The sequence below is a fragment of the Manis javanica genome, chromosome 6 (assembly GCF_040802235.1).
Source record: "Manis javanica isolate MJ-LG chromosome 6, MJ_LKY, whole genome shotgun sequence".
NCBI lineage: Eukaryota > Metazoa > Chordata > Mammalia > Pholidota > Manidae > Manis > Manis javanica.
Window position 1 is genome coordinate 67,854,955 of NC_133161.1, and position 20,042 is coordinate 67,874,996.

At 39.6% G+C, this 20,042-nt stretch overlaps 1 protein-coding gene across 8 annotated transcripts in view; it reads right to left on the reverse strand.

The window, feature by feature from the left end:
• Nucleotides 1-20,042, reverse strand: part of DYNC1I1 (dynein cytoplasmic 1 intermediate chain 1) — a 291,719-nt gene that overhangs the window by 22,070 nt on the left and 249,607 nt on the right. The gene's annotated exons all lie outside the window — the stretch shown is intronic.

Here is a 20,042-nt window from a genome sequence, read left to right on the forward strand (position 1 = left end):
GCACTGAAGGCAACGCCTGCCACCGCGTGGTCCTCGTGTGTAGCTGCAGCCCTACTGCCAGTCCAGCTCCACAACAAATTCATACCTTAATGGTTCTTTTCCAGCGGGGCCTGAGGGGACACAAACTTTAAAGGGATTTGTAGCTCTTCTGAGAGGTGAAAAATCTCTCGGTTCTAAAACCTTAGTTTCTCTACCTAGGGTCGGTTCACCCAGGTCCGGTGGGCTGGTGTGGCTCAATGTGCTATCCCTGAACCGTCATGAAGATTCACATTTTCTGGATCACCCAGTATTTCCAAGAGTCCTGAAATGGGTGTGGGCGGGGGGAATGCATTAGCACACCCCCACTGCATACAAACGCTCCCCCCGGGAGGGATACAATAAATTAAAATGGCACTCTGGATTTCCAGTGAATATTGTCACATCAAAATAGCACAGAAGTCAGAGGCAAGTTTGAAAGTACACCAGAAATAAAACGTAATTGGACTTCATGAATTATTCATTCCATCTGGCTTGTCTTATTCTAATTTCTGCATAATGGCTTTACTAATCCCTGATCAATTAATGTAAAATGAAATTTAAATGATAATGAAAGCTCTAGAGATAAAAGAAATTAAGTATTCTTATATCCTCTGACAGAAATCTAAACAATGGGAGTTTTTTCCCCAATGTCTTCTTCATCCAGTCAGCTGTCTGTACTCTCTTCGTGGATTAGACTAAATGCCTGTACAGGCCAGAGTAATAAGATCAAAAAAAGATAACATACAATATGAACAATCAAGTCCTTTCTGCAGAGAATGTACAAAGAATGTATCTGTAGGGAATCGGCTCCAAATATTAGAGCAAACTCCCTAAGTGTACTGTTAGGGAATATAAAAGGCACAGAATGCATGTGCTGAAATCAAAACGCGAAAAATAAGCAAAGAGATAAAAACCTAAACCTAATGCGAAACTTTGTTAAGGTAGCAACTCTAAGTAAAAGTCTCTCTCCTTGAATTACATTGCTTTGGCACAGCTCAGAAGTGAACACAATTGTGATGCTATTAAAGCAATGTGGGAGGCTTTCACATGGGCCGTTGTGTAGTGGGTGGTAGGTAGAGTGTGAGCAATGTATCTTACTTTTAATTCAAAAAGTGTCAAATGAGGAGCAATTTGAAAAGAACATATGGCACTGACATAGCAAAAAGAATTAAATGGGTATTAGCCTTGTTATTTTCTATTTTAATATTCTACAGCTCTTCTATGCCAAACGTTTAATATGCGCCATATTAGCAGTGTGATTTGGAGCTAAAATTATTTGTCTATTTGCTATTCATGTAGCTTCTTCCTCTTACTCTTTGGACTAGGTGATTCAAACTACATTTTCCAGAAAATCTGAATATCTAACGACAGCATAAAGTAGCATGATTGTATCATTTTTCCTTACTGATATTTTAAGGAAAGGTAGTGTGAAGTAGCTGGTCCTTCAATGACCACTTGTGAACATTACATTCTAACTCTTTGTAGACTACTATCCCAGAACTAAATTCTTGATTTTATAACTAGCCAGTAACTCTTTCTTAAAGAACCCGAGTAACACATTTTTCTTAAAGTCAAAGGGAAGAAAAGACTTTGACATGCTTAGAGAAGACGATTCTCAGTATCCTCTCAATAACACAGTTGACAGCATGAGTGAGTATACTGAGGTCTAGCCACAGATACCCACCTACACGCAGGCAATGTGCAAGCACATCTACAGTCCTTGTTTTATCAATCAGAAGACCATCCAGCTCTACACAATCATTTTCTGAGAAGTTGATATTATTGGACATTTAATTCTCTCAGTAAATTATCCTATTCATCTTTAGGTTTATATCTTTCCTTTTTTCTTTTAGTAGTTGCTTCTCTGAGAAATGTAGTCAAAATTATAGTATATGCTTAAAAAGTGAGACTTCACTTTTTAAATATCTGGAAATAGCTGCTATTATTCATGTTATCTAAAACCCATTTTCTCATGTTTAATTGTACTGAAATGCTAGTATTCTTTAGGTTTTCTCTAACTTCCTTATCACCCCACAGCCCCAAGACTGAACCTCCATTTTAAAAGTCACTGTGTAAGTGATTTTAGGCTATAGTATATGCCCGTTGGAGGAAAGGAGGACTTACATTTTCAAAGGTTTTGTCTTAACCTTGATAAATTCACCAGTCAGGAAAGTCTTGGTCAGGACTGAACCCATTGTCAGGGTACCCAGTGGTCTACAATCCACCAGTTCTCAAGCATAGCATGACATATGCTATGGGAGCAGGGCAAAGGCCACCTTATGAAAGTAGGCAGTGCTCCTTTGGATATTAATTGTATAAAGGAGTTTTTCAATAAAGGAAATTTTCATTTATTTCATTTGGGGATCAAAGGGTCAACTAAAAACTCCATTAAAAAATGTATCTCAAATGCTTAATACAAAATGTTTATTGTAAACACAAAGATCACGAACTATGACCATTTTCATAAAATACATCAAAAGCATTAGGGCCTAAAGATTCTGTTTTTTTAAGTCTGAAGCATGAATATTTGGATCCCTGGAGTTGTTACTGCTTTCTATTGCATTATCACTGACTGCAGAATACTACAAGTTTTGAAAAGGTGGAGGGTGCGGGGGCAAATATAACCCATGATTTTTGAGGAGGATCTTGTAATGTCACTTGCACATAATAAAGCTACAGAAGCTTGGCAATTTTAAATATTTACTCTGCAAAATCTCAAGGCCTTTTAGGAAACTAAACATCACTCTACTGCAACTCTAGAAAGCCTTTTTCAAAATGAATTTCAGTAGACAAAGCCCTCTTCACCTGTGTGTTTCCTTTCCTAATGCCATGTTTCATATCAGGGAGCTGTTAAAGAAAATCAAAAAGGAAAACTGGACCATTACACAACTTACTGTATGTGTGACACACGCTAAAGAAATAAAGCCATGGCACCTTGTGTTTTAGAGGGAAGTTTAGTTTAGAAGTTTCCAGGGCTGTGCCAAAAATGATAAAGTATCCAGATGCACATCAGCTTGCTCTGAATGCCCTGACTCCAAGAGAGTGGAAAAGCTGGTACCAGTCATCTCCCAGACCGTCATGCAGTGCAGAGAAGGGTAAAGTGCGAGGTGTTGCTGTGGGCATGACTATGTACATGTTATCTAATTCAATCTGCATAAAATCTCTGGAAGGTAGATGGTATTTACAGAAAAGAAAAATTACAGTTCAGGAAAGTTAGTAACTTTCCCAGGCCACAGACTTGTTAAGTGGTGTGGTTGGACTTGGTTCTTTGGTTTCTCCAGGTGTCAGGAACATCCTCTATTTGCCAGAACCACGCCGTCCTCTACAAAACATAGCAATGGTCCTCAGTCTTAGAAAAACAATAGCTCTGTTACCTCTCCTCTTGGCCATCACATTCAATTTAACTCATATTTATGAAGCACACACTGTGTAACTTGTAGAACGAGTTAAAAAATGCCACAGTCAGAATGTTTATTTCATTTCCTGAATCAGTTATTAATAACCCTGAAGAGGCTACCCACACAATTCCAGGAATCTTTAGTACCCTGTGAAAACTAGGAAGTAGGATGGGAATGGCAGAGATTAAAAGCAGGCCAGGAGTCATTAGAAGGTAGGATAAAATGATACTATTAGGCAAGGATCTGGGTTCCAGCTCACTGAATGTTTATACAACTTTGGATGACAGACTACAATTGGATTATATGGAAATCAGGATAGCATAGGGGGCATGGGACAGAAAAGGCAGTAGGTGGAAGTGGAAAAATTTCAGTCCTGGGGAATTTAACTTAACATCCTTGGATCTTAGTGTTTTCACCTGTGGGATGGGAGGCTGGACCAACTGACCTCAAAAGTTTCTCCTAGCTTTGTGATTCTATGACCCTGTTCTGCAGTGAGTTTTGAATGGAATACAGTATCTAACATTTTTTACAAAGTTATCTGAAGGCAAGTATTATAATTAAAATAATCTGCATTGATGTTCTGTGGAATTCCTATCACAGTGATTTTCTTTTTTACTTTGTATTTCATAAAAACATTCATATAAAAATGTACCAGGGTGGTTTTAATGAAAAATTAGAAATTATGAAAGTAATAACAAAGCTCTTACTTGACTAAATGGAGAAGAAATAAAAAATATTAAATTTACATGAGAGGTAGGTAGTAAGTGGTAAAAAATGAACTATAGAACATCCATCATCATTTTATAATAAAGACTTGATCTATAGATTTGAGATTTGATTTTATAAGCATATTTCTGACAGTGAGTAGAGCTGCATATTTTTCCAATTACATGTAAAATGATTTCATGAGAGATAAGTTTCTATTTCTGATGTCAGATCAGAAAGTCACATCTAGACAATATAATGTTTGTTTTATTTTCCTCTGTATTATTTATTTGTCTCTCATCAGGCACCTCTGAGCATCCCAACAGGCTTTACTATTTAGAAAGTTGGTGAATAGGAAGATTTGTGTTAAAATGCCTCCTAACACCTCCAAACACTGTGGTTCTTGAGGTTGCATTTGCCTGTAAATGATTAGCTTTCAAAGCAGACTTAGTAGAAATGTTTACCGAAACCATGAAAATTTCTTTTGGAGTGGAGGGGAAGTGGGGCAGGGAAGTAATACATGGGTGGGTGGGAAGGGGGCAGAAAGCTAAGAGTAGAACTTCTATATTTTTATTCTGAAATAAAAAGAAAACAAATGGAATCTTACCTTGAAAACAACATCCTGTTGGGAAAAAATGATGACCAAAATACTAAACAATGAGTAATAAGAAAATATCCTTCAAAAATTGTCATGTGGGCTCCTGTGAAGTAAAATAAACAGCCAGCCAGTGCTTCCAGGAAACATTCAAATGTGAGACCACAGTATCACTTTAAAAAAACCACCAAAGGACCCCAAAACTTCAGACTCACACAAAAATGGATACCTCTACCATAAAAAGAAAGTGCTTACACAAACAAACAAACCAAAACTCACAAAACCAAACCCAAAAATCAACTTTCTTGGCCCAAAAGTGGTGTCGTGAATTTGCTAGTGTCATTAAAAAACATTATTTGCAACTTAATTTGGAATCCTTCTAAAGCACAAAGTATCCTGTATTTATCTTAATTTCTGCGGCCAATATTAAAACAATACATATCATACCTATGTGATATCTTTGCCAAAATTAGCTATAAACACTCTGGGTTACCTCCTCTTAGCAGAGTATGTATAGTGGGCCTGTTGATTGGTTGTGTGCATTAACCAAAAATATACAAGGACTTTAATTTGAATTATTAAATTTAAAAGAACTAGAAAGAAGTTTACAGAAACCCAGGAATTTAGCATTGGCCTCTCTATAAATGTAGAAGTTCTGGTAAGTAAGTACTGGAGCCACATAAAAGGTGTTCTTTGTTGCTCTACCTTCCTCTACTGCTTATTTGCATGAAGAATCCTCCTAATCCAGGAGGCGCCACCAATAAAGAGGATAATTACCCATATAAAAGAATGCATAGATATTCACAGGTTTTGACTAGTATTTGAGTGTTTAAAGCTTTGGAAAAAACTACAAGCTTTGCCTAATTCACAAAAGAAGTATTTCCCTCACTGGCATGATTTTTATGAATATTAGCTCCACCAAAAGGTTCTTTAAAATGGGCATTTTAGCAGCACAAATTTGTACAGAATCAGTGTGAAAACACTCAGCAAGTGGGGGTGCTCTCTTGAGTTGCTGTTTGCATTCATCTCAGGGGCTCTGTCTCCTTTGGCATGTTCTGCCTTGTGCTTGTTTGAGCTGAGTGAAGCAGAGAAAAGAGGGTCATTGTATTGCCAGCACTGGGGTCAGCTGAATTGGCTCCTTAGTACAACTGAAGTGGCTGTTCTCTGGACATTATTCTCTCTCTGAAAGACCATGTGGCTACAGAGGAGCAAAGCAAGTTCAGAAGAGCCCCTTTGGTTGCTGCTGCCCCAATTCTACTGCTGCTACAGCTGAGGGGTTTCCTATCTGACATGAGAGTCGTTGGAGAAACATTCAGTATGTATAAAGCAGCAGTGAGGTTGATTAGGGACTGCGTCAGGAGGCTGGAAGGAAGGAGTGGGTATTGGGATTAAGGATTCAGAGGTGTAGAGGGATGATAGTTGGCTGGACCTAGAAGCAGCTAGAAGTGTGGTTGTATCCATGCCTTGAAGACTTGAACAGTTAGCGGGATGAGTAAGCAAAGTGGTATTTGCAGGCTCAAGCAATTTCAGTTATTTAATGTCAAATTGTACAATTACATTTTACCTCTGGGTAGGTTAAGTGGCAGAACATTACCACTCTGGCCCTTCAACTGTCAACCACCACTCTAGCATCTGGCTTACAAACTACCTCACCAGGACAAATCAATTTATATATGTATATGTATAATATAAATGCATATAAAATGTGTACATACATTTTATATAAATACATATATATGAGTTATACAGTATAAATACATGTGTGTGTGTGTGTGTGTGTGTAATTCTTAAAGATTTACAAAATACCAAGTTCTAAACTTGTAGGTCTGTACTCCTGTGTCTCCTGCTGTCAAATGCAATGTATCTTTTATATTATATCTAATATTAATATAGCTAATACTTGTTATGTATTTTAATGGTAGAGAGAACCAGCAGGGAGAATCCAATATGGCAGAAGTTCAGAATATTATGTTCATGTATAGAACATATTTGATATTCTTTCTACTTTGTAAAAGATTTGCTTACCTTATTCTGTTTTGCCTAAGGCAAAGTGAAATTCATTTCTATTAAAAAAGCAAAGATAAGCTGAATGTGAGGTGAGGTGATTCAGGACATTGGAAATAGGACATGGAAATTGGACATGGGAAAATAACCTAGCATTAATCAGGAGCCCTGGACAATTTACAAGGTTAAGAGGTCACTTGAAGCTAGCTAAAATGGACCCATACTGGTTTGGTCCAAAGACAGCTACTTTGGGGAGTAAAGATGAGTTTTAATCTATCTTCTACCATCAGACACACAGTGTAGATTAGATAGGAGGTGAGGGTGGAGGTATCTCTGAATCGCACAATTACATAACTAGGTGTGTCTGTTTTTCATTCATCTCATTCTCCCTTCAAACCTGACTGCTTAGAAGGAGAAGGCTGGAGAAGGCAACCTGGTGCAGCTTATCACTGCAATGAAAAGGGAAACATTCCTATTTTGGTTAAAAGAGCAAAAGAAAGGGTCCACAAAGCCCTTACTGCACAACAGTAAAGCGCAGTCGACTGGCTGAATTTTAATTCTCACAAGTGTTTGTCCTTATGTGGATTATTCACACATGTCTGTATGTCTAACAGTGATAGGTGTATGCTGATGGGTAATGTTAGGGGGCGTGGTAAAAGGACAGGAAGTACAAACCCAGGCTAAGTTTGGCTATCCCTTGATGATTATATTCCTGTGGTTTCTTTCAAAGCTAAGGTATTCCCCCTGGGTAAGCCTAAAAAGGAAACCCTCTTCCCCCCACCCTCCCAAAAAAGGAAAAAGGGAAAGAATGTGATGACCGGCAGAGATAGTTTTACTGAAGGCCAATTTTAATGTCTGCTAGCTTATGTTAGGAAAGGAGGGGAAGAGGGAGTGAAAATGAGGATAAGGGAAGAAAAAATAAGTTAGACACCACCTGAATGTCATGTTTATTAGAAAGGCAGCCAGAAGGGCTTTGGAGGTGTAGAAAAAATGTATTCTGTCATTTGGTAAGTGGTGCTGGCAGTAAACTATTGATTTCCTGAATCTTCTCCCCTGTTTTTAAGTGTTATACTTAGATACTGTACTAGCTAAAACTTTAACTTTTGATTTTTACTGTATTTTTCTTCTGATATTTTAAATATTTAACAAAATGCTAGCAGAAACAGATATGCTCAGGATGCTCAGGGCCCTTTGTTATAAATATGCCATTTTTAGGAAATGTTTCCATCTCAGTTTTAAAAAATCTAACCTACTTTAACAAAGAATATCCAAAAGTATTCATCCTTCAACAATGATTTATTAAGAACTTACCATATATTTTCTCATTTAGGTTATCAATAGAAATACAAGATTGACTCCGTTCTCAAGTACTCACCATTCATATATGAAAATTATAAGTAATGAAATTATGAGAAAGATATTACTTATTTAGAAGTCTATTTTCTCATTTTGTTCCAAAATGATTTATGGTGTCTTACAAGTTCAATATACTGCAAAATTAAGAATAAACACACAACAGGGGCTGGTAGAATAGGTAGCTATTACAAGGATATTGAGATAAACTGATTATTACAATCTGGTACTGAAACAGCTCTAAATTGGTAGTTAGGGCTGATGGCTTTGCAGAAAAAAGCATGAAAAACTAATAGGTTTGTTTGGGGAGTGGCTGGGAAATGTGGCAATGGTCAGTGTGGATGGATACACACTGGCTCTTGAAGTAGTTTGGCAATCTAATCCAAATGTTAGGACATGTCTGTGATCATTTAAGCCAACCCATTTGGTCATAAACCATCAGTCCCTAAGAGGATCCTAATATCACTGGTTCTGTGTCCAGGGCCACCTTTTTTTCTCAGTGGCCACACGCTTGCCATTTAGGTGCAACATCCTTGATATTTTGGACCATTCCTTATCTGCATTTATATCTCAGGCACTTGGCATTGAAGCTGGCAAACAGGAGGCAGGCAAGATGCAGTGAAAGTGGGTGCTGAAGCAGACAGCATCTGGATCCAGATCCATTTCTGCGTGACACCTGTGAGCGGCATCTTGAACGTGCCTCTGATTCTTTTGATTTGCCATTCTTTCTTAGTCTCCCTAAGGCTCACCCTCCACTTTCCCTGACGCATGTTTGAGTCAGCCTCCTCCTTGGGCTACCTCTTATTCAGACCTTTCCCTTCATGCTGGTACTTTGAAACCTAATCTCTGTTGAAGTTCATGGCTGCTTCCTTGTCACAGTGAAGATTTCAGCATGTTTTTGCTCATGCACAAGGAACCAGGAGCAGGGCTTGTTCTTAAGGAGGGAAGTGATAAGAAAAATAATAGCAAAAGATAGGGTGCTAGTGACTTGGACACTAAGAAATATAGCCAGGAATTTTCTCTGTATTACAGAAACAAGTATTGGGAATTCAGTATCTGATGAATTTAATCTCCTTAAAAACCAACAAAACTTATCCTTGATTTAAAGAATCAGCCTGTGCCCGAGATTCTTTGTAACATAGAAATTCCATTTAGGTTGTGTGTGTGAGTGACAGAGGCAGATAGACAGAGAAACACACACACACACACACAATAGATAAACATATTTTTCCATGGAATACTCTTATATGTTTATCTGTCTGCAGAAGAACAATGGTGCCCAGAAACAGGGACTTGGGGCATTGTCTATAAGGAAGCCTGAGTCCAAATTAGCTCCACGCAGCCACTAGACATACTACACCAGCAAGTACCTGTAATCTGAACATGGTGATGATGAAATGAGCCAGTGTCTGGATTCAGCGCCAATCAAGTCATATCTCACATCAACCACATTACATCGTGTCTTCCTGCTACTTTCCCTCAACATCCACAGGTCCCGCAGGGCTTTGCTGCCCCTGGGAGTCAGCCTCCAGAGACCAGAGCCCTTCAGGCCCTAGGAGTGGGGGGGTTTGTGTGAAAAAACCTCATCGTCATTACCACCTCTGGTCCATAACCAAGGGTCAACTGCCCCATGGGAACACACAGGGAGAAGGTGGCTGTCTGTAGGCCAAGGCAAGAGGCCTCAGAAGAAACCCACCCATCAGTGCCTTGATCTTAGCCTCCTAGCCCCCAGACTTGTGAGACAGTAAGTTTCTTCAGTGTAAGCCTCCCAGTCCATGGCACTTGGTTATGGCAGCCATAGCACAATACAGCTCTCAAGTGAGAAGAGATGGGGTGCCCTCTTTTTTCCTGGCCTCTAATGCACACCTCATGATTCTGCATTTATGGAATTGCCTGCAAGAGTACAAGACGGAAAGCCACTTCTGAGGGGCGACTTCTTGCCTTCCAGAACAGCCCTCTCCTGTGCTTTACTCAGCTTTCCATTGAAGGGTCCCGTAGGGAAGACAAAACATGCCCTTCTCTGGAGACAGGAGAGCCTCTTTTTAATATCCAACTTAGCTTTAAATCATACCTATAGTTCTGCAAAGTGGAGACTATGGGGACAAGTGAGGGTGGTGAGTGGGAAGCTAAGTGAAATTCAGTGCTTTTCTCAATACAAAAGGATCAAACCACTCCAGGGATCCAACTGAACCTGAAGCAGAAATTACCATTCTGTTCAAGTCAGTCAGTCCCTCTTGCCTGAAGACAGCTATTCCTTGAAGGAGAAGACTTCTACCCCTGGGATTAGAGTTTATTGTGGGTTAACTTTGTCACCCTCTGTCACCCTCTGTGGGTTAATTTAACTCCCCTTTCTCTAGAAAAGGTGGTCAGAGGGTGAGGTGGGGGTTGGGGTGAGAGCAGGAAAAGGGGAGGCGAGCAGGCAGGGCAGAGGGAGCATGAGGAGGGCCCTGCAGCTGAGCCTTCTGTCCAGGCGCTCGTGAGAACCTTTCAACTCCAGAGCAGGCAGGCTCCTGTCAAGCTCAACGTATCAGCCTCCTTAAAGGCTAATTACTGATGAATAGGTTCCTGGGGTTGGAAAAATTTCAAAGAATTTTTGAATACATCTCTACAGTTCTCTTCTCTGAACAATAGGATCTATCAAACAGCGAGGGGAAGCCTCTGTTTAAAAGCACCGACAGGAGATCAGAAGAATGTGTTTGATTTGCCAAAGTGACTAATTTATTTTTACACAGTATTAATGATGCTACAATAACCAATATCTATAGCCTGGTTTTGACAGTTTATCGCAAGGGTGCTCATTGTTTAAAAAAGAAGAAAAAAGGGGGGGGGGCAAAAAAAGAAAGTACGAAAGAGAGTGTTTTATTTTGCTACATTTCCATTTGTTAACAAAACTCCCATAAGCAAAACCAGAGGTCATTAGCAAACCACCAAAACATGCCTGTCTCCAGAAGAATACAATTCCCCTCATCATTTAAAATACAGCTCTGCTGAAAACCCAAATCATGACAAATCCTTAACATGAAAAATTCAGCGCAGACTTGGAACCACCTGACTTTACTTTGGGTTTGTGCTCCTTAAAATTACCTAGAAAATACCATAATCTTCTCTTCGCACGGCTGGATGTGGGCCAGGGCCCTGGCTCCAGAGGCAAAGGGCAAAACTAAAGCTCATGTCTGAACAGACAGCTCCACCCTCTCTCCCAAGTCCACTTGGCCCCATGACAGAAAGTGAGGTCTAAGGCGCATTCATCCAGAGCCTGGGTTTTTGGCCGCAACTCAAGACTCTTATGGGACAAACAAAAATGAAATCCAAAATGTTATCACCCTTGCCTTTAGAAGTCAAATGGGCTTGAATGATTGTACTACACATGGTGAATACTTCATATTTGCAGTGTAAAAGGGAACCAGTAGAACTGTATTTAAATGTAGGCTTTTTGTTTAGGAAAAGGATCCTTAGCTGAAAGTTTAAATTACAAAGTGAGCTGTGATAATAACTTTGTGTATGTGTGCACCCACGTGCATGAAAGAGACAGAGGATAGGAGCTGGTTCCACAATGAACTAAACACTTCAAGAGTGAAAGGCTAACTACAGGGAGGAAGGGAGGGCACAGGGATGCCACTGTGGGCCTGCTTGCCCGGCACGGGTGCCCCCAGATTGTGGGTAAGCTTCTCAATACCCTTCACTTTCCTTCACCGAAAGCTTCAGTTCTTACAGACGGACACTCTGCTGATGCCCACCCATTCCGACGGCCCCCCCTCTCTTTGGATGGGGGAGAGCCAGGAGAGACTGTTAACTGATTGTTACCTCCTGCCGAGCTAGTGACAGGCTCAAACAAATAGCTACATTGAGAAAGTACCTTCACGCCACAGACCCCACAGCCAGAGCTCTCACAAGACAGTCCAGGGCTCTGAATACCACCATCCGATCCCACTGGGGCAGACCAGTGCTGACATGCCAGGACCCAGCGTTCCCCCTCATCCTCTAATCAAACCCCCCGCTGCAGCCAGCTGGCTGCCTTTGCAACAGTGAAAGCATCTGGCCACCAAGCTCGGTTCTCGCCGCTTCCACCCTTGGGGAAGTACTACTCTCTCTTCTTGCAAACTGCCCAGCCCTGTGACTCGAGCCCGATGGAGCCTGCCTAACCCCACCATCTCTCTCCAACACCCACACGGGCACAAACCCGGCCTCTTGGCCCAGGCTTGGCCACTGTTTTCCCACTTCTTTTTAGGCACCGTGTCTGGGGATGCCTTGGAGTCTGTCTTCCGTAGTTGTATTTAAATACATTCTTACTTCATTCCTGAAATGTTGTTCAGTTTAGCATGTAGTGCAGGGTTTGTATTGTTTTTTGTAGACTGCATTTTTATTTATTTATTATTTATTTATTTTTTTCCCATTCAATGTAACTTTTATTACAGTATATTGATATAGTTCTATTTTAATCATAGTTATTGCTGTTAATCTCTTACTGTGCCTAATTTATAAATTAACCTTTATCATAAGTATATATGTATGGGAAAAAACAGTATGAACAGGGTTTGAGACTATCCTGCCCAGGATACACTGGGCATCTTGGAATATATCCCGCGTGGATAAGGGGCCTGGGACTAATGTATCTTCTTTGAATCCATTATTAATTAGATTTTTTTATTTTTAATTTTTTTATTTTTTGAGAGAGCATCTCTCATATTTATTGATCATATGGTTGTTAACAAAAATAAAATTCTGTATAGGGGACTCAATGCACAATCATTAATCAACCCCAAGCCTAATTCTCAATAGTCTCTAATCTTCTGAAGCATAACGAACAAGTTCTTACATGGTGAACAAGTTCTTACATAGTGAATAAGTTCTTACATGGTGAACAGTGCAAGGGCAATCATATCACAGAAACTTTCGGTTTTGATCACGCATCATGAACTATAAACAATCAGGTCAATTATGATTATTCATTTGATTTTTATACTTGATTTATATGTGAATCCCACATTTCTCCCTTATTATTATTATTATTATTATTATTTTAAATAAAATGCTGAAGTGTTAGGTAGATGCAAGATAAAGGTAGAAAACATAGTTTAGTGCTGTAAGAGGGCAAATGTAGATGATCAGGTGTGTGCCTATAGACTAAGTATTAATCCAAGCTAGACAAGGGCAACAAAACATTCACAGATGCAAAAGATTTCTCTCAAAAAAGCGGGGGTGAGGTTCTGAGCCTCACCTCTGTTGATCCCCAATTTCTCACCTGATGGCTCCCCTGCGACTGTGCCTGTCTTAGGTTGTTCCTCCCTTGAGGAATCTTACCGGTCTCTGGCTAACCAGTCATCTTCCGGGGCCATACAGGGAAATGTAAAGTTGGCAAGTGAGAGAGAAGCAATATTGTTTGAAAAGGTTAGCTTTTTACTTCTTCGCAGATTTATGCCCTGTGGCTTCTATGCCCAGCATTTGTCTTGAGGTATCCTTACCACTTGGAAGAATTATGATACTCGGTAATTTCAATATGAGGCACGAATTTGTAGACTGCATTTTTAGAGTAGTTTTATGTTCACAGCAAAAGTGTGCAGAAGGCCCAGAGCTTTCCCACACGCCTCCTGCACCACACGTCCAGAGCCTCCCGCACCAGCAAGCCCCCCGCCACTGTGGCACACTGGGTGAGCCTACCGTGACACGCCATTCCCAAGTCCACGGTGTCCGTTAGGGTCACTCTTGCTGATACACTGTGTGTGTGCGGGGACTGATTTGTAATGAACACACCCACCATGCTGCATCACACCGCTCGGTTTCACTGCCCTAAGAGGTTGGGTCAGAGCAAGGATTTTCAAACACTCCTGGAGGGCTGTGGGTTTCATTTTTAGGGGGAGAGTGACTCTCAGAGTTCTCTAGGAGAAATGTTAATTTCATACTTTCCTTTCATTCAGCATCAGGAAATCATGGAAACACATTTGGATCTGCTGGATGCTGTGGCCCCAAACTGAGTATGTCGGAGCCCAGGCCCATAGGAGTGTTCTGCTACCTTCGTGGCCGATGGGGGGAAACAACAGTGAACAGTGAGCATGAATAGGAAATGACCACCTGTGCCAGGCGAAGGTCATTCTTGGAGTCCTCACAGCCCAAGGTTGCCACCGAAGTCAGCCTGACAGGCACACTGTGCGTGAACACTACCTTACTGTCAGCAAAGCCCCACCTGGCACATCAAGGTGACGTGGGTTATCTCAGTGGTACTCTGAGTGTGTATGTGTGTAGGGGTGGGTATTTAATTTAAGAATCCAAACTTCTTAGGCCAAGAAGGCCAAGCATGACATGACCTCTCACTACCTTTCCAAGCTCTTCTCCTGACACTGTTTTTGATGCTAACATGGAGCCTTTGTCCGGTTCCTCACACAAACCACACCAAGCTGGCTACTCCTTCACAGACTGTCACACTGGTTCCCTCTGCCTACAGTACCCCGTCCCCTCACCTTCCCAGAGCTAACTCCTTTTCATCAGTCATGTCCACCCAGGTGTCCATCTAAGGAGCTCTCCCAATGTCCTGTCACTCTCTACCCTTAACCCTGCTTTGTTTGCTTTCTAATGCCTATTGCCATCTGAAATTTATTATGTACAGTTGGTCCTTATTATTTGTGGATTCTGTATTTTCACATTCTCCTGTCTTCTAAAATTAGTGTGACCCCCAAATCAGTGTTTCATAGTCATTCACAGCCAAGTGCCCACAGAGAAAAATTTGAGTCATTGGACACACACATTTCCAGCTGAGGCCAAACAGGATAATGTACTACCTTCTTGTTTCAGCTCTCATACCGTAAACAAATGTCCATCCTTCTAGTGGTCAGTTTGGTGCCATGATTTTTCACTTTTGTGTTTTTTTTGTTGGTGACTACAGTGTTTAAAATAGCTCCCAAGCAAAGTGCTGAAGTGCGGTGCAGTGTCTCCAAGGCAAGAAGGCTCTGATGTCCCTGACAGAAGACACGTGTTAGGTAAGCTTCCTGCAGGCCTGAGCTCTTGGCTGGAATTCAGTGTTAATGAATCAACCAACCACACATATTCAATAAGGGGTCTTTACACAGAAATATACACAAAACAAGATCATGTACAGATCAGTTGATGAAAGGTGGTGATTAGAGGCTCTCAGGTACCTAATCATGTATTTCCGCTCAAAACTATGGTTAGGTGTTCACCAAGTCAACTTTGCTGAACATCAGTTCTGTGAATAACAAGAATTGATTGCACTTCTTTCTTTTGGTTTCCATATTTTTTCTTCCTATCCAGAACTAACATGCCTGTAAAGTCAGGGCCTTTGTCTGCCTTTGTTACTTTTTATATTCCTAGTGCCTGGACCACATAGGTCCTCAGTAGTTATGTATTAAATTAAAAAGTATATGGAGTATATGCCTTGTTCTCTGTTTATATGTATTTGAATTATAATGAAACAACTTATGGCAATGCTGGAGGTTGACAAAAACGTTTTTCCCTTAACGAAATTCCATTCTTTACTCAAGTTTGACTGAAAAGACATACTGTGCACCCATCAGTAGTAGGGGCCATGTCTCATTTCCATTCTGTGAAAGTTCTTTGAATGAGGTAAAAAAACACATTAAGTTATTAGGAATTTTGGCTTTATGAATGAATACTTGATCAGATGTAGTATTCTTTTGATTAGAAGAAGCAACACTTACCTTTACTTAATAGCAGACTCTTAATTAAATTTGTACTGTTATCAAGAGAATGAGAAGACAAGTCATAGACTGGAAGAAAATATTTGCAAAAGACACATTTTATAAAGGATTGTTATCCAAAATATACAAAGAACTTTCAACACTCAACGGTAAGAAAACAAACTACTTGATTAAAAAGTAGGCCAGAAACTTTAGCAGAAACCTCACCAAAGAAGATACAGAGATGGCAAATGAGCACATGAAAAGATACTCCACATCATCTATTGCCAGGGAAATACAAATTAAAACAATGAGATACCACCACACACCTACTGGAATGGCCCAAATCAAGAACACTGACAACTCCAAATGCTGACAGGATGTGGAGCAACAGGAATTCTCATTCATTGCTGCTGGAATGCAAAGTGGCACAGCCACATTGGAACACAGTTTGGCAATTTCTTAACAAAACTAAAACATACTCTTACCATTCAGCATTTATGCTTCTTAATATTTACCCAAAAGAATTGAAAACTTATGTCCACACAAAAATCTGTACACGGATGTTTACAGCAGCTTTATTCATAACTGCCCAAGCTACCAAGATGTCTTTCAGTAGGTGAATAGATAAACTGTGGTGCATCCAGACAATGGAATATTATTCAGCACTAAAGTGAAATCAGGTATCAAGCCACGAAAAGGCATGGGGGAACTGTAAACACATATTACTAAGTGACAGAAGCCAATCTGAAAAGGCTACCTACTGTATGATTTCAACTACATGAAATTCTGGAAAAGGCCAAACAATGGGGATAGTATAAAGATCAGTTGGTTGCCAAGGCAGGGGTGTGGTGGTGAAGGGAAAGTAGGGATGAATAGGAAGAGCACAGAGTAGTTTAAGGACAGTGAAATATTCTGTATGATATTATAATGAGGGATATATACGTTTATCCGAACCCACAGAATATACAACAGAAAGAGTGAACTTTAATGTGAACTATGGATTTTGGATTACTGTGATAAAAAAGTTGCACTGTTATATTCTTGCATGCTTTGCAGTGATAACATGCAGGGTAATATGTATACATTTATGTGTTCACTATGTGTATACAGTTGATTGGACTGAAGGGGAAAAAGATCAATGGAGTAGAAAAAAATGAAAAATGGAGAATGCAGCTGTCAGAAATATCAATAAGAATGAACAGAAGTGTCTTTGCAGGTCCACGGAGTGAAGTTGTGTTTTGACACTGGGGTGTCTGAATGAGGATTGAAATAAATTAGCAATGAATATAAAATTTATTGAGTTTATCCTTTCATTAATTAATCATATAACTGTTAGTGGCTTAATTTATCTGTAATTGGTCAGTAAGATAATCAGCCTGTATTATATACTAACCAGTTAGTACTCTGAATGAAAGCTGTGGGGATTTCAGAATAGATGGGAAAAATGGCCGTGACCTCAAAATACTCACAGCTCAGTGGAAAGACAGAAACAATAAATAAATACAGTAAGAGACATTTACATTATATTCGGGGGCTGAATTGTTTCACATTGATTAAAATTATTTTAATAGTAGTTTCATGACTATAGAATGATATATTATTAAACCATATAAAATGAGCATTTAATCTCATTATAAATTATTCAAACATCTGAGTCCACTGCTAAATGGCAAATCAATATTGGTGGACAGTTCAAAATATTAAAAAAAATTTTTAATGCAGTAATGTCTAACTGAGTGAGTTACAGTCAATATGAGGTGGAAAAAATATGGGACTAAATGGACATCTAAATCACTCCTCTCTAGACACTGGTTTTCTTTTCTGCAAAATTAGAGAATTAAATGGGGATCTGCAAAGTACTCCTCAGGTCTAATTTCTGTGACTTAAATCAGATTTTCTTGTTCCCTTTTTTCCTGATTCCCACACATGGACTTTGATCTTACAAAGAACATAAAGACAGTTTATGAAAAATAAATGGTATATTTATGTAATCACTATTCCATGTGGTACTGGCATCGTGCCTGTCTTCACGGAAAGTCCCTTCCACAGCTTTAGAGCCCTATCATGCCTCCATCTCTAAATACTACTTCTGGACACGTAATTTCTCCTTTCAGTCTCTCTCCATTTTTCTCTCTAGATATATTGAAGTTCATTAACCATCTCTATTACTACTTATTTTTTCCTTTACTTGTTTAACATTATTACTGGAAATGCAAATTGGAAAGATTGTATCGAGAACTTGTGGGACTAATGGTTACACTCTGGTTCAAAAGGATAAAAAACCATGAAATGCAGGTTGAGGTGTTTGAATGATTAGGAAAGCAAGTAGAGGGTCAGCAAGAGTTTCCAGAGGTTTGTTCCAAGGAATACGGTTCTCTCAGCATGCTTGGGTAAAAATACATCCCATATCCAGGTAAGTGTGGGGATCTCTGTGTGCTGTTTGTCCAGCCCATTCCTGAAGAATAAGTTTAAAAGGCATCCTTTCTAAAGATACTTGTTCATGTTGTTTAATTCTTTATTGTTTTTAAATAATGGAACTCCTCCTACCTTTAAAAAATGTCTATTAAGAATCCATAGAATACAAACACTATCATATGTTGTAGTATAAGGAAATGGCAAAACGAAAGGTAGATTAGCTAAGAGAATGAAGTAGGAAGAATACACACTGAGAGACACCGACCTAAGAGAAACTGGTAATAATTTTGCCACAAATTTGATAAAGAAGACATGGTTATTTTCTGCTCTTAAGGAACTGTTTTTCCAAATGCATAAACTTTTTGGGGGGATCGGGGAGGGCATTCTAACAGAAGGGCATGACTGTTCTAATATATTACAGATCTAGATTAACACAATTACCATAAAAAGGAGAAACAAGATCATACACACACACTCACAGACATAAAGATACATACACTTCATTTTGATGGCCCATGGGTTGCTATATTAAAGAAACAGTCTTAACAGCAAAAGAATTAAAAACTCAGCTCATTTGCTGAACTTTGTTAAAGGAGGGCAAGTGAGAGAGAAAATTCAAACCAATCAGGCATAAATTAAGTTCTGTAGGGGCGTGGAAGGCCAAGACTCTCAAGCATTACCCTCCTGGATTGGTGACCCAGTACCCCTCTTAAGGCAGCTGGATCTGGCAGAGCAGTAAAAGGGAAATCTGGTTTAAAAGTTAAGTTTTTAATCATCAAGGAAGGTCCTAAGTGAGACGGAAATTGACAGCTTATAAGAGACTTTTTACTTTTGACTTGGGCTTAGTTCAAGCCAATGAACCAGGGGACAGGAGAGAAAACTATTTCACTCTACCGCCAATTCCACAACATTCCTCTCCAGAAACTTCCACAGAACTGGTGAGCTTCCAGTAGTAAACACTGAGGTCTGTTTCCCCAGAATTTATGGGAGGGCCTGCTACTCTACTTTGGAAGGAAAAATAAGCATTTTCAAAGATTAATTATATTTATTTTTCCTCTACAAAACCTTATTTATTCTTCAAAAACTACAAGAAGAATGAGAACAATCTCTCAATTTTAGATTGTCCTAATGGTCAAATTCTACTCACTCTATATTTTATGTAATCTGGCAAATGAACATTTATTAGACACAGGATAAGGTGAACAAAGCAACATCCTATTCTGACAAAAACAGAGTGTAAATACCTACTGGATAGTCCAACAAGTTGAAAAAATATGTAGAAATTGTGAATATGCTAAGAAAAAACCCTTAAGAGTGTTTTTGTTTAGATCTAAGACTTATGAAAGTATCTCCATCTTCTTGTCTTGCTCTACTTAAACCCCCTTTGAGAAGTCAGGCCTTGGTGGGTGGGGACTAAAGAGATTAATGGGGCTCTGGGTGAGGATTAGAAGCGCTAGTGTCAGAAGTTCTTTGGAGCTGAGGATGAAGATGAGCATATCTATTTGTCTTGACAATTTAAAAACAATTGCAAGCTGTTAAGAAAAGTCCAGTTGAAGATACAAAGGAGAAACAAGTAAACAGAGCTGGAAAAAAGATCAGATGATCTTTTTGTGTGGGACACAAGTATTGCAGGTGGATCATTCAAGGTAGGGTCGCCTGGCACTATATTTACAAAACTAAGAATTATGTGACATCACTGGTACAATGCCGGCCACATGGAAGGAGTCAGATGAATGCAGCTTTGATTGTTATGATGATTATTGTCATTATAGTCTTTATCATTAGGACTAGGCTTCATCTGAACAGTAGTGATTGGGAGGGAAGTCCCATGAAGGGTTGCAAAATAAACATTCTGGTCAATCAAGAAGCTAGTACTGAGTGTGGTGGAACCATTAGAGTGTT